Raw genomic sequence first — 13,459 nt, 5'->3', positions numbered from 1 at the left:
TGATGACACTACTGCACTTGCCGCTATATATACTGCTACGTTTAGATTAGAAACGGTTATACAGTATTTCCCGTGGATGAATCTGGCAACAATCACTACTTCATGGTTTGAAGACACTACTGCACTTGCCGCTATATATACTGCTACGTTTAGATTAGAAACGGTTATACAGTATTTCCCGTGGATGAATCTGGCAACAATCACTACTTCATGGTTTGATGACACTACTGCACTTGCCGCTATATATACTGCTACGTTTAGATTAGAAACGGTTATACAGTATTTTCCGTGGATGAATCTGGCAACAATCACTACTTCATGGTTTGATGACACTACTGCACTTGCCGCTATATATACTGCTACGTTTAGATTAGAAACGGTTATACTGTATTTCCCGTGGATGAATCTGGCAACAATCACTACTTCATGGTTTGAAGACACTACTGCACTTGCCGCTATATATACTGAGAGATACAAATAAATGTTCTGGAAACTGGAAAATATTAAATTTGAAAATTAAATTTTGCGGTGAACCTTTATTTGTTTCTCTCAGTATATGGTCTTTTTGTAAATGGTTGTTATTCCCCTTAACAAACAGTCACAAGTAGTCTGACCAAGAGTCATGTTTTCCTGTTACTTAGTAAATAAAGCACCGTGAAAATGAAAAGTCATTGTAATAAGCGCGAGAAATGGACGCTTTGTAAAGGTGTGAGAGATGCTATGAAATATATAGATGATCAAGAGGTCATAAGATTAGATTTGAATGCACTTTACGAGAGAATTGATAAGTTGAAAGTTGAAAGTTATGTCAATGATATCCAAGCACGAATATAGGAAAAACATCGAATAAAAACAGTTACGACATGGTCATCTGTGGTAACCCAAAAGTGGCAGCATTAGGCTTCCGTAACAGATAGGTCGTGCTACGGTGAAAAAAAAGAATCGGCGGGGCAAATGTTTAACACAGCATCCTGGACAAGAACTTCACAAACACTGCTGGGACAATCTGGACCTTAGGTACAACCAGATGGGAACGCACGTATTGAAGAGCTGGAACATAGCTCGAAGCAGGATCTTTGAATCGGAATCTTAGAGAGTACGAGATCTACTTCCGGTGTCAGAAACAGCGTTTCATCAGGTGTAAAGGGGAAGGAGAATTTGTAAAGTTTGTAATATAAATGTAATCGAAGGCAAATACACAGTTCCATTGTGTCTGTCCAGCATACTAGTGCACGAGAACCAAGTATCTGAACACCGATTTCTTTGAACAACAAAACGTTCCTATCTGAGACAGACAGACACACACGCTTTAACTTCCTACCTGACAGCCAGAGAGGTAATCACTCTACTAAGGCAGGATCAAGTACGACTTCCTACCTCAGACAGCCAGAGACAGACAGTCCTACGGACAGATCAAGTGCAACATCTTACAACTTCCTACCTGAGACAGCCAGGGAAACATTCACCCTTCTAAGGTTGGATCAAGTACAGCATCCTACCTGACTCAGAGAGACACCCACGTTTCATCTTCCTGCCTGACGGCCATGAGACAATCACACTACTAAGACTGGATCCAGTACAACGTTCTACCTGAGATAGCCAGAGAGACATTCATGCTACTAAGGCTGCATCAGGTACAACTTCCTACATGAGACAGCCAGAGAGACATTTAAGAATAACTGCCTACCTGAGACAGAAAGAGAGACATTCACGCTACTAAGGCTGAATCAAATACAACTTTCTAAACGAGACAGACACACGCAGGGTACAACTTTCCACCTCACGTCCAAAGAGACAATCACGGTACTAAGGGTGGATCAAGTACAACCTCCTACCTGAGCACAGCCAGAGAGACATTCAATATAATAATACTGGATCAAGTACAACTTTCTACACGAGACAGCCAGAGAGACAATCAAGTACAACTGCCTACCTGAGACAGACAGACAAACATTCACGCTACTAAGGCTGGATCAAGTACAAGTTCCTAAGCGAGACAGACACAGGCACGCTACAGCTTTCTACCTGACGACCAGAGAGACAATCAGGCTATTAAGGCTGCATCAAGTACAACTTCCTACTTGAAACAGCCAGAGCGGCATTCATGCTACTAAGGAAAGATCAATTACACCTTCCTACCTGAGACAGACAGGGAGACATTCACGCTTCTAAGACTGGATCCAGTACAACGTCCTACCTGAGACAGAGAGAGAGACATTCACGCTACATATTCTGGATCAAGTACAACCTCCTACCTGTGACAGTCTAAGGGATACATTCACGCTACTACGGACAGACCAAGTACAACTTTCTACATGAGGCAGCCAGAGAGAAATTCAAGTACAACTGCCTACCTGAGACAGACAGGGTGACATTCGCGCTACTAAGGTTGGATCAAGTACAACTTTCTATAATAACACTGTTATTAATCTTTTCAAACAGCTACCTGGACATAGGGTTACTACTCAAGAAGTAAAGGTTTCATTGTCTAAACCTAATACAAAAGTTGATCAAATGTAATTTCTAAACATAAATAAATCGTTGATGTATTAATGCTCCATGCACTCTTTCACTTAACATGGTCGGTTTGTTAATTTGTGACCAGTTAAACTGTACTAATAGGGTGTTCTATATAGCAGTAGAACTGTACCAAAAACATACTCAATACAGCAAGTAAACTGTACCAGCAAGATGCTGTATACAGTAGTTAAACTGTGCCCAAACTGTTCTATCCAGCAGTTAAACTGCACCACATAAGACGCTCTACATAGCAGTTAAACTGTACTTATAAGATGCAATATACTGCAGTTAAACTATACCAATAAGATGCTCTATACAGCAGTTAAACTGAACCAATATGAAACTGTAGCAATAAGATGCCTTTAGCACATCGAAACCGTTGATGATATAGTTTTATTTTACTTATTAAATAGCGTGCCAGTGTTAATTTACGTTACTCCTTACCTAGTCACAATACTTGCCCAAGTTTACTGGGTTCTTTTAAGTGCACAGTGTCTTGTAATCTCTATACAGATATCCGTGGTGACATGTTCAGGAAACTTTATAATAATTCACTGTTACCATTATCTGCCCCAGACCTCTTCATTGCTATAATAAAATATAATATTAACTGTAACGCTTTAGCCGCAGGGGTTTTCAATATGTAGGAACGTCGTCTTAAACATCGCCCGGAATTGTGTTTAGTTAAGGAAATAATAATGATATTGACAAAATGTTTTACTTATCCACGAGGTGCATTTGTTCTGTGGAGTCCTTTTGTATTATATGCATCATCTTTGTATTGACAATTATTTTATGAGTTTTGCACTCAATATATTTAACGCAATTTTAATGTATAATCGTGTCCCATAGTCCTGAATAGGCTGTCGATGAAAAACATTTCCACATGTTGAAACGGCCGTGACATGGAATAAACTAATTCTCTTCTTCTCTTAATCTTCTTCTCTTAATCTTCTTCTTCTTCGACAGCTCGCCCGCCACGCCCCCATTATACATGTACAAGTTCAAGAAGAGCCGTGTCCTGATTCGCTGGTGAGAACAGCGACTACAGTACGGAACAGCTCTCTGTATTCACGTACACACACCAGTGAAACATTGACAATATGGTACCTGAGACATAAGTAAGGCTTGGTAAACGTCATTAATATAGTTTGAGATATTTAACCTAATAGCAGGATAGTTTTACCAGAAACCTTGCGGTGGCATAGTCCTTTAAACCTTTTTTTTGCTTAAAGCGTTAAAACAAATCGGTTTGTCAAGAACACACAAATCGATTATTTTAACGGATATAATCTATCCCCATCTCCTAAATCTCATAGAAAAGATAACAACCATTCTCAAGGGTAATGTTTATGCTTCTCCATTTGGAATAAACAAGAACAGGGGGTAATTAAACTGGATACTGATGTTGTAGACAAAGGCAGTTTGATGTAGAAAAGTACTTACAGGACATAGCCTCTAGACTAGAAGAGCATGTACAACGCAGTAGGCGTAACAATCACCTGCTGTACGGTGTACCGGATATTGGCGACAAAGAGATATATACAGAAACAAAAAATAACGCCTTGACATTTGTGAAAAAGCTGGTCCCCAGAGATATAGAAAGGGTACACAGGGTATCCTCCAGGTCGAGAAGGAATAGGGAGTAAAGACCACCAATTGTTCGCATGGCCAACTGGGAAGACAAGTGGCTCTCGGTCTAGATGAGGAATGTGCAGAAGGAGCAGGGTGTGGGCATCGCAAATGATCTGACTAATTAGCGTGATCTGTCTAGCGTAATGAACCATACCGACATCGTATTGACGTCATTGCGCGAATTTCATTTGGAATTTGGAATTTTGGTCTTGGCCTTATTGTTGGTCGAAAACATTTTAGACCTCGAAATTTGTTATGTTATGAACTTTGCCTAGACTCTTATGCCCCGAAGGCGGTGGCTCATGGACCAATCTGGTGCATTATAATTATTTTTAATTCTTTTGCCGGAGTATATTCCAGCACATGTTGGGTACTATCATGGAGAGAACTTAGCTTGGGCCGTGGCAAGTGAGACTGATCTAACGTTGTATCGATACGAAACAGAAAACTACTTTCGTGGCACCGATATTCACATTGCTCAGTTCGATAACAATGAAGATTACAGTGAGTACTATTGTGACTATATCACACGCTCTTTACATGCTTCTGATACAGGTAGTATATTTAACGTCACATCGGCAATGTCTCAGCCATATCGTGACGAGAACATTTAATACTGAAATGAAATACATGTATTGTATAAAAACCTGTCAGCGAAGAATATCACAAATGAGATTAAAACTAGTGTGGAAAGTTTAAAACTAATATCACTATTCGGACAATACAGTATAAAATCAGGCTATAGGTTGCCAGCAACTGAAGGTAGATCACCATACTAGGGACCATGGGGACTTACAGTGCCTTTGCTACCTGCATGGAGCCTAGTCGGATTTACATCATCCCCTCAGCTGTTAGCAATTTAGACATATCTAGCCAAAAATTAAAAATACAGATATACTACGACTAAGAACAGTGGAAAGTTTAAATTTACTGTGAATGTTTTTGGACTTACGTACCCTCTCAGGAGGACAATAATTTTACAATACTTCAACCCCCTTTGAGGGTACAGCCACCAACAATTCAAGTTACAAATCCAAACTTCCAATAATTAAAATACATCTATTTACACAACATAATTTCAAAATTCAACCAAAAAATCAATTTCTTTTAAAAAATCAATAATTAAATGAGACCTAACGCTGGTAAAAAGATCCTTAATTGTTTTTTGTTTTAACTGTAAAATACTTATCCCTTGTGATGGAGAATTCAACACAGTCAAGCAGGATATGCTTGACTGTAACTCTCTCATCACAAGAGATACAAAATTGAGGATCCTCACCTTTTAAAAGGTATGAATGAGTATATCTAGTGTGGCCAATACGACATCGTCTTAAAATAACCTCTTCAAATCTGGACTGACAACCCAAGTAGGTGTAACCAATATACGGTTTTATTTCATGTAATTTATTGATACCTACTTGGGTGTCCCACCTCTTCTGCATCAGACCACGGATATAAGATCTAATGGTGGCTTTGTAATCACTGTAAGGAATAAGAAGTGGTGTCACAGATTTGTTGAGTGCTGCCTTGGCAGCAAGATCAGCCATTGCGTTACCAGAAATGCCGACGTGGCTTGGTAACCAACAGAAGACGATGTCGTACTGGCCAGTAGCAAGATTATTATACAATTCAATAATGTCAATTAAAAGTGGATGTTTACATGATACATTTTTAATAGCTTGAAGGCAAGAAAGAGAATCAGAATAGATTATATATTGTTTACGTTTAGGGTGTCTTTGAATATGTTTTAGAGCTGTTAATATGGCGTTAGCTTCAGCTGTAAAAATAGAACTATTATCCGGTAACCTAGAAGATATTGTTCTGGATCCAGTGACAGTGGCACAAGCTACTGCGCCACCGTCCTTGGACACATCTGTAAATAAGGATTTATAATTGCTATATTTATCTTTCAATTGATTATATTCTTGTTTATACTGTAATTCATTCGTTTCTGATTTTTTAAGTGATGTTAATGTTAGGTCAACTTGTGGCCTAACCAACTGCCAAGGAGGAGAAGAAAGAAGACGGGAAGGAGCTATATGGTTCAACTCAATGCTGGAAGCAGCAAGAAATGGCTTAATTCTGAGCCCAAGAGGCGGAACAAGGGAAGACTTTTTGTTGTACAAATCCTCATAGAGAGGATTAAAAACACAATTAAATGCGGGGTTAGACTCATTAGAAGCTAATTTTGTAATGTATTGTAAAGATAGTTTGATACGACGTAAGTTGAGAGAAGGCTCATCAGCTTCGACGTATAGACTGTCGATAGGAGAGGTTCTAAAAGAACCGAGACAAAGTCTTAGCCCTTGGTGGTGCACAGGATCAAGTAGTTTTAGGTTGCTTTGACAAGCGCCACCATATACGATGGAGCCGTAATCAAGTTTAGATCGGATCAGTGATCTATATAAGTGAAGAAGGGTAGATTGATCCCCTCCCCATTTTGAATTTGAAACAACCTTTAATAAATCGAGTGTCTGCAGGCATTTGTCTTTAAGGGATTTAATATGTGTCAAAAAGGTCAAATGTGAGTCGAAAATAAGTCCCAAGAACTTGGCCTCCTTGACGACTTTGATGGGGGTACCACTGAGAAATAACTCTGGTTCTTTATGGGGTTTGTATTTACGACAGAAGTGCATACAATCGGTTTTTGATTTAGAAAATTTAAAACCGTTTTCAAGACACCATTTATCAATTTTCTTTAAACACAGCTGCAGTTGCCGTTCAATAGTATGCATATTCTTACCGCGGCAAGAAATATTACAATCATCCACAAATAAATATCCATCGATTAAATCGTTTAAAACTTTGGATAAACTGTTGATCTTGACGCTAAAAAGAGAGACTGACAAAATACTGCCTTGTGGAACACCCTGATCCTGATTATAATGATCAGACAGGGTAGAACCCACACGGACTTGAAATTGACTGTTATTTAAAAATTTAGCAATGAATTCAGGCAAACGACCTCACAAACCGAAATCATGTAAATCTCTCAGTATGCCATATTTCCAGGTTGTGTCATATGCCTTCTCAAGATAAAAAAAGATAGACACAGCATGTTGTTTATTAATCAGTGCGTTTTTCACAAATGATTCTAAACGCACTAAGTGATCGACTGTACTTCTGTTTTGACGGAAACCACACTGTATATCTGTTATGAGGTTATTTGTTTCCAAGTACCAAACAAGTCGATTATTTATCATGCGTTCCATGGTTTTGCAAACACAGCTAGTTAATGAAATCGGACGATAATTGGATGGATCCATATGATCACGTCCAGGTTTAGGTATTGGTACTACTATGGCATCACGCCATGGAGAAGGAAATTTCTCGGTAGTCCAAATATCATCAAAAACTGATAAGAGCGTCTCTAAACAGGATTCTGGTAAGTGCTTCAGGAGTTGATAATGTATGTTATCAGTTCCTGTAGCAGTGTCATGAGTTTGATCAAGACCAATATAGAGTTCATGAATAGAAAACGTTTCATTATAATCTTCCCCATTCTCAGAATTGAAATTAATAGTTTTCTTTTCTTCCTGTTTTTGATATTGCTGGAATTTTGGTACATAATTTGAAGAGGAAGAGTGTTTAGCAAGAGTTTCGCCCAGTTTATTAGCAATATCTGAATTGTCAGTAAGCAATTGATCTCCATGTTTAAGATGATGGATAGTGGATTTAGTACCTTTACCTTTTATTTTCTGGACCATGTTCCACACCTTGAACATGGGTGTCCGAGAATTTATTTTAGATACATAATTTTGCCAAGATTGGCGTTTGTTCTGTTTAAAAGTACGCCGTGCTTTAGCATTTAAATTTTAAATTTATTTAAATTATGCACCATAGGATGGCGACGGAAATATTGTTCTGCTTTTTTCCTTGCCTTCCTAGCTTGTTTGCAGTCATCGTTGAACCATGGTTTTCGAATATGTGGAACTGCAGATTAATTTGGTATACACTCATCAGCTATGGAGTTCAATTCATCAGAAAAGCATTTAATAGCTTCAGGAACGTCAATAAAACGTTCAGGTTTAAGCTTTTCTGCACACAGTGTTTCATATAAAGCCCAGTTAGCCTTTTTAAAATTCCGCCTTGATGATGGAGGAACATCAGATGGAATTACAGCTTTTAATATAGTAGGAAAATGGTCACTTCCACAGAGATCATCGTGGACTGACCATTCGAATTTATTTAGTAGTTCTGAATTTGTGAGTGACAAGTCGAGAGCAGAGTAGGTCCCTGTGCCAGGGTGTAAATATGTGTTGGAACCATCATTATAAATACATAAATCATTGTCAGAACAAAAGTCCTCCAACAGTTTGCCGTTAGCGTTTGTAGTTACACTACCCCAGAGTGGGTTGTGGCCATTTAAATCTCCCATTATAATACAGGGCTTCGGGAGCTGATCATATAGAGCTTGAAGATCGGTTTTAGCAAACGCCGAAGACGGTGAAATATATAGAGAGCATAGCGTAAACGCTACATGTAAAGTAATTCTCACTGCAACAGCCTGCATATTAGTAGTAAGTGGAACAGGGCTTTGAATAACGTTTTGTCTGACTAGAATGGATGATCCTCCGGTGGCTCTATCACCTGGAGGTGAAAAACAATGATATGCATTAAAATAACGAAGGTCAAATGTATCTGTTTGTTTTAAATATGTCTCTTGGAGACATAACGCTGAAGGTGTAAAATCTTGGACTAATAGCTGTAATTCATGTAAATTAGTCCTCAATCCTCTGCAGTTCCACTGTACAATATTACTGGAATACACTATCTCTTTGGTGGGTTAATAGGGGATCTACCCCTCACCTTTTTCGAGGGCGACAAGCTATGTGCCCTGGGATGGAAATTTTCTGACACTTCCATGGCCTCAAACGATCCATATTTATTAAATAATTTTACAGGATTTTCTGAACCCTTCTGGGGTCTGCCACTCTTTTTTGAAGATTCTGTTCTTGAGTCAGTTTTACTTTGAACAATATTCTTCGAGCTTGTTTTTGATCGTGATTTGTGAGTTGACTGAGACAATGATTGTTCTCCAGATACAGATGAAGTCTGACTACAGGACTGTGACCCCTCTTTAGATACCACCTGAGTGTTGACAGAACATGTCAAGGTTTGAGTAGACAGGTCGGGTGCAACGAACTGAGCATTATTTGTTTTAACCCACGTCAAATCTGTCTGGCAATGTATCGACGAGGTAGTTACTTTTGAGGTATATTCAGGAGTTCTTAAAACTGATGCAAATGATTCAGTATGTGCTGCAGATTCCACAAGTTTTTTTGGCGTCAGAAAAGCTGACGTTCTGGGTGAATTTAATCTTATTGATTTCCATTTGTTTTTTCCAGACTGGACACTCTTTGGCGAAAGACGAATGATTTCCCGAACAATTTGTACACTTTTTATGGTCACTGTTACAGTCTTCTGTGACATGAGTATTCTCACTACAGTGGGCGCATGTAATGGGCTTGGTACAAGTGTTAACACCGTGCCCATACCTTTGACATCTAAAACATCTCAAAGGATTTGGGATGTACACGTCAACTGAAAGACTACAATAACCTGCTTTAACAGACTTCAGAGGATTTGGCGATGAGAAGGAGAACAGATAAGTATTTGTTTGCACCGTTTCATTGTTTCTGCGGATCGTGAATCTTTTAACATAAATCACTCCCTGATCTTTCATCTCAGAAGCAATATCTAACTCTGACATATCAGCAAACAATCCATCTCTGTCTCTGATTATGCCTTTACTGGTATTCAGAGTCCTGTGGGCAGTGATAGAGACGGGAATTCCAACAAATACTTCTGTTGACATGAGGTTCTTTGCTTGCTGTTTTCTGTTGCATTTAACCAGCAGAGAGCCTGAACGCAAGCGTCTAACGTTTTTCACCTCACCTGCAATGCCATGTATACCCTTGGAAATGGCGAAAGGGTTAAGTTTCAGTGGCGTCTTGTCAATAGTTTCTAGAACTAAAAATCGTGGCCAATAGTCGATTGAGTTGGAAGGTCGTTGGTCGTCATCATCGTTGTCAAGTTGACGTTTATTGCGTTTTTGGGGGATTTGGTATTCCATAGGTAGTATATATGTTTCATCATCCGAGCTCCCCACCCACCACGGAGTATCACAAAGGACAATGCTAAACACAAGCGGGTCTCCAACTTGCATCACCAAGGATACTCAGATGATATACTCCAGCAGAAAAACCAAAAGATTAATTCTTCCACCAGATTGGCCCATGAGCCACCGCCTTCTGGGCATAAGACTCTAGGCAGAATTCATGTAAACAAAATTCAAGTCAAATAATATTCTGAACAAAGGTGCCAAGACTAAAGTTTTAACAATTCCAAATCAAATTTTGTGCAATTACATATTATCTATGCACAGGGCTTGGCATGACCAGCCGATTGGTTGAACCGGGCCCATTCAACCATCCGTCTAGGTGAAGTCAGGGCCAAAGTGGTGTATTGGGCATTAGGAACACTGGTCCTGCTCCCATGCCCTCAACCACCAGGATCCCCTCCTCCACCGACACAGGGCCGCAACCCACGGCAAACGGGTTGGTGGACCAAATATCCCCCCGGGTCCACTACGGGGGTGTTGGCGAGCTCTTGGCGTTACCCAGCACCCACCACGAGGAGGTGGCTCGCCACGGGTGCCTCATGTGCAAAATATAAGGACGATAAACGATTCTTTCGTAAAAAACATCGCCGTGCAAAACGGCAGTTATATACAACAGATTTGATCTATGAAGCAGCAGCAGTTCCAAATTAAGAAACGTTACAAACGCTACAAGGGTAATACTGACAATTTCCCATATGAATCTCAAACAAGTTACAAGGGGAAGGATATTTGCAGTCTGTTTGGACGCAACGTCCCTTCACTAGCCACTCCTTGCCCAGATGTAAAATGTGACTATGTACATGCCCAGAATGTGAAAGAGCGAAATGCTAATATTGTAACAACAGTTGATATACATAACGCCGCCGGATCACCACTACAATGTCCATTCACTGAAGACTAAATCTACTTTGCAGTAAAACGACTTAAAGTACGAAGGTCGCCTGGTCCTGACGGTATATTGAATGAGCACATACAGAAGGCTGGTAGATCGTTGTTGCATCATATTTCCTTACTATTCAATGCCATTATAATGTCTGAATACATCCCTAATTCATTTTCCATAGGTCAAATTCTTCCAATACACAAGGGCCACGGTAAACCAAAACATGACCCTGGTGATTACAGAGGAATAGCCATGTCGTGTGTATTAAGTAAACTCTTTGAAAGATTTCCCCTTAACAGAATAGAGTCACGGATAGATTCTAAGATAGAATTCCCCCATCCTCTGCAATTTGGGTTTAGGCGTCACTAGGGTGCTGAAACGGCCTTACCTACATTAAATGAAAATATTGCATTTACAATGAAAGGATGTCGCCTGATGTCTATAAGTCTATAGTTTTAATGAGAAGATAAAGCTAAAGCACGTAGGATCTCATGACGTCTGATTATTTTGTGACAATTTTGTAATGCATTTGTCTGTGATTTTTGTGATGACCATGGCCTTTTCCATAATGCTCCTCGGTGCTACCCTTTATGACATCGGATTATCGTATGTCTATGAAAGTGTTGGCATTCGCACACCAGGGTCTGTATATATCTCTGAGATCCACTCATGGCGTGGCACAAGTAATTACGTACGATGTACTCGGTTTTATTGTAAGTATGTGCTACTGGTTGTAGAGTTAACCAAAGGGTCCTTTCGCGGACAGGTTTAATGTCAATACAATGTTGACTATTCAGTTGTTCAGGTCCAGTCTCCAATAATACACTTGTAAACAATTAGGCATTGCTTAAATCATGATTAGTATTGTGATCATGCAGTAAAACTATAGATGTCTTTGGTTCAGATCACACCGAGACACTATCTGCCAACACAATTTGCTGCCAACTCTACATTTCATACAGACAATACTTTGAAATCAATACTTTCTGGATGATATTATCTATCACTGATACTCTTTGCTGACTGATGTTCAAAGTTGAAAGTGTCATCAGATATTACATATATCTTAGAAAAGGTTATGGATGAATCTGGCAAAAATCACTATTTCATGGTTTGAAGACACTACTGCACTTGCCCGCTATATATACTGAGAGAAACAAATAAAGGAACACAGGAAAATTCAAGTGTTCGTTTAGTTTCCATTTTATATCACTACAATGATATTTAAAGCTGGCGATGTAAACTGAAAAATATTAAAGGAACGCTTGACTTTCGCGGTGATCCTTCAGTTCTTTCTCACAGAATATGTTCTTTTGTTCAAATTATGTTTATCTCCCTTGACAACTAGATACAGCTTCACCTAGCTCAGAACAATAGTGAACTTTTAGTGTCACACAGCAAATAAGGCTCCGAAATATCAGTGCAATGGTGGTTCTACTGGTAATGAAGAGGCAAAACCTGAACGATTCGTAAAGGTGCATGAGAAAAAGAATGCTATCAACTATACAGACGAATTAGAGGTCCTAAGATTAGATTTGAATGCACTTTTCGAGAGAACTGATGAAGCTGAAAGTTGAAAGTTACGGAAGTGAATTCAATCTCGAATCTCGAATCTCGAATACAGGAAGAAAAACGAAGAAACATTTACGACATGGCCATGTATGGTAACTCATAAACAGAGAACCAATGAAGCCTATACTGAAAGGAAGCCCAAGATTGTGGAGATTTTAGACTGTGGTATGGAAGTAAAGAAACTGCAGCCTTTAACAGGACGAGACTTACCTGCCTTGACCCAAGACCAGAACTACCGTGGTATGGATAAGTGACGTACTGGGTAAGTCGTGCTACGGAAAAAATGAGTCGGCGAGCAATTGACTTATACAACAACCTAGAGCAGAACTTTATCAACATTGCAGGAACACTCTGGGCCCGAGGTACAACTATAAGGGTAGTCTTGTTTTGTAAGAATGATTGCGCATTTTCGCCTCATTTCGTGACTCTAAGTAAACTTAGCCCCAGTGTTGTTCGTTACTCTCCTACACTGGGTCTAACAAAACCTAATAGCAGGTTGCGTATGGTAGCCTTTGAGCGACCTATGAGCGTCCAATCAAATGCGGGTTTGGTGGGGCTTAGAGAATATACTGGCCACTTGAGGCCATCTTCCTCAACAAACGAAAATCCGCATGTGACACAGACATTTCACCTGCAATATATACGCTTTTTGGTTTATGTTGATATAGGTACCATTAGCTAATATTTCTGCAAGCTGACATCCTTGAATATTGCCAAAAACGCTA

The 13,459-nt window shown here is 39.5% G+C and overlaps 3 protein-coding genes across 5 annotated transcripts in view; 2 read left to right on the top strand and 1 right to left on the bottom strand.

Moving 5' to 3' along the window:
* Nucleotides 1–13,459, top strand: part of LOC137292233 (anaphase-promoting complex subunit 13-like) — a 384,028-nt gene that overhangs the window by 152,478 nt on the left and 218,091 nt on the right. The gene's annotated exons all lie outside the window — the stretch shown is intronic.
* Nucleotides 1–13,459, top strand: part of LOC137292176 (splicing factor U2AF 35 kDa subunit-like) — a 285,875-nt gene that overhangs the window by 225,289 nt on the left and 47,127 nt on the right. The window lies entirely within an intron of this gene.
* LOC137279511 (uncharacterized) overlaps nucleotides 1–13,459 on the bottom strand; it is a 34,341-nt gene that overhangs the window by 19,302 nt on the left and 1,580 nt on the right. Inside the window, exons 2-3 of one of the 3 annotated variants that reach the window (XM_067811821.1) lie at nucleotides 12,945–13,006; nucleotides 2,140–2,197 (exon numbers count right to left, since the gene is read on the bottom strand). The exons of 1 other annotated variant lie outside the window; for it this stretch is intronic. The gene's annotated coding sequence lies outside the window, so the exon portion shown is untranslated. The remainder of the gene's footprint in view (nucleotides 1–2,139; nucleotides 2,198–12,944; nucleotides 13,007–13,459) is intronic. One more of the 3 variants, XM_067811820.1, reaches the window with a different exon arrangement.

The sequence above is a fragment of the Haliotis asinina genome, chromosome 1 (assembly GCF_037392515.1).
Source record: "Haliotis asinina isolate JCU_RB_2024 chromosome 1, JCU_Hal_asi_v2, whole genome shotgun sequence".
Classification (NCBI taxonomy): domain Eukaryota; kingdom Metazoa; phylum Mollusca; class Gastropoda; order Lepetellida; family Haliotidae; genus Haliotis; species Haliotis asinina.
This window is presented reverse-complemented; position numbering and strand designations above follow the sequence as displayed.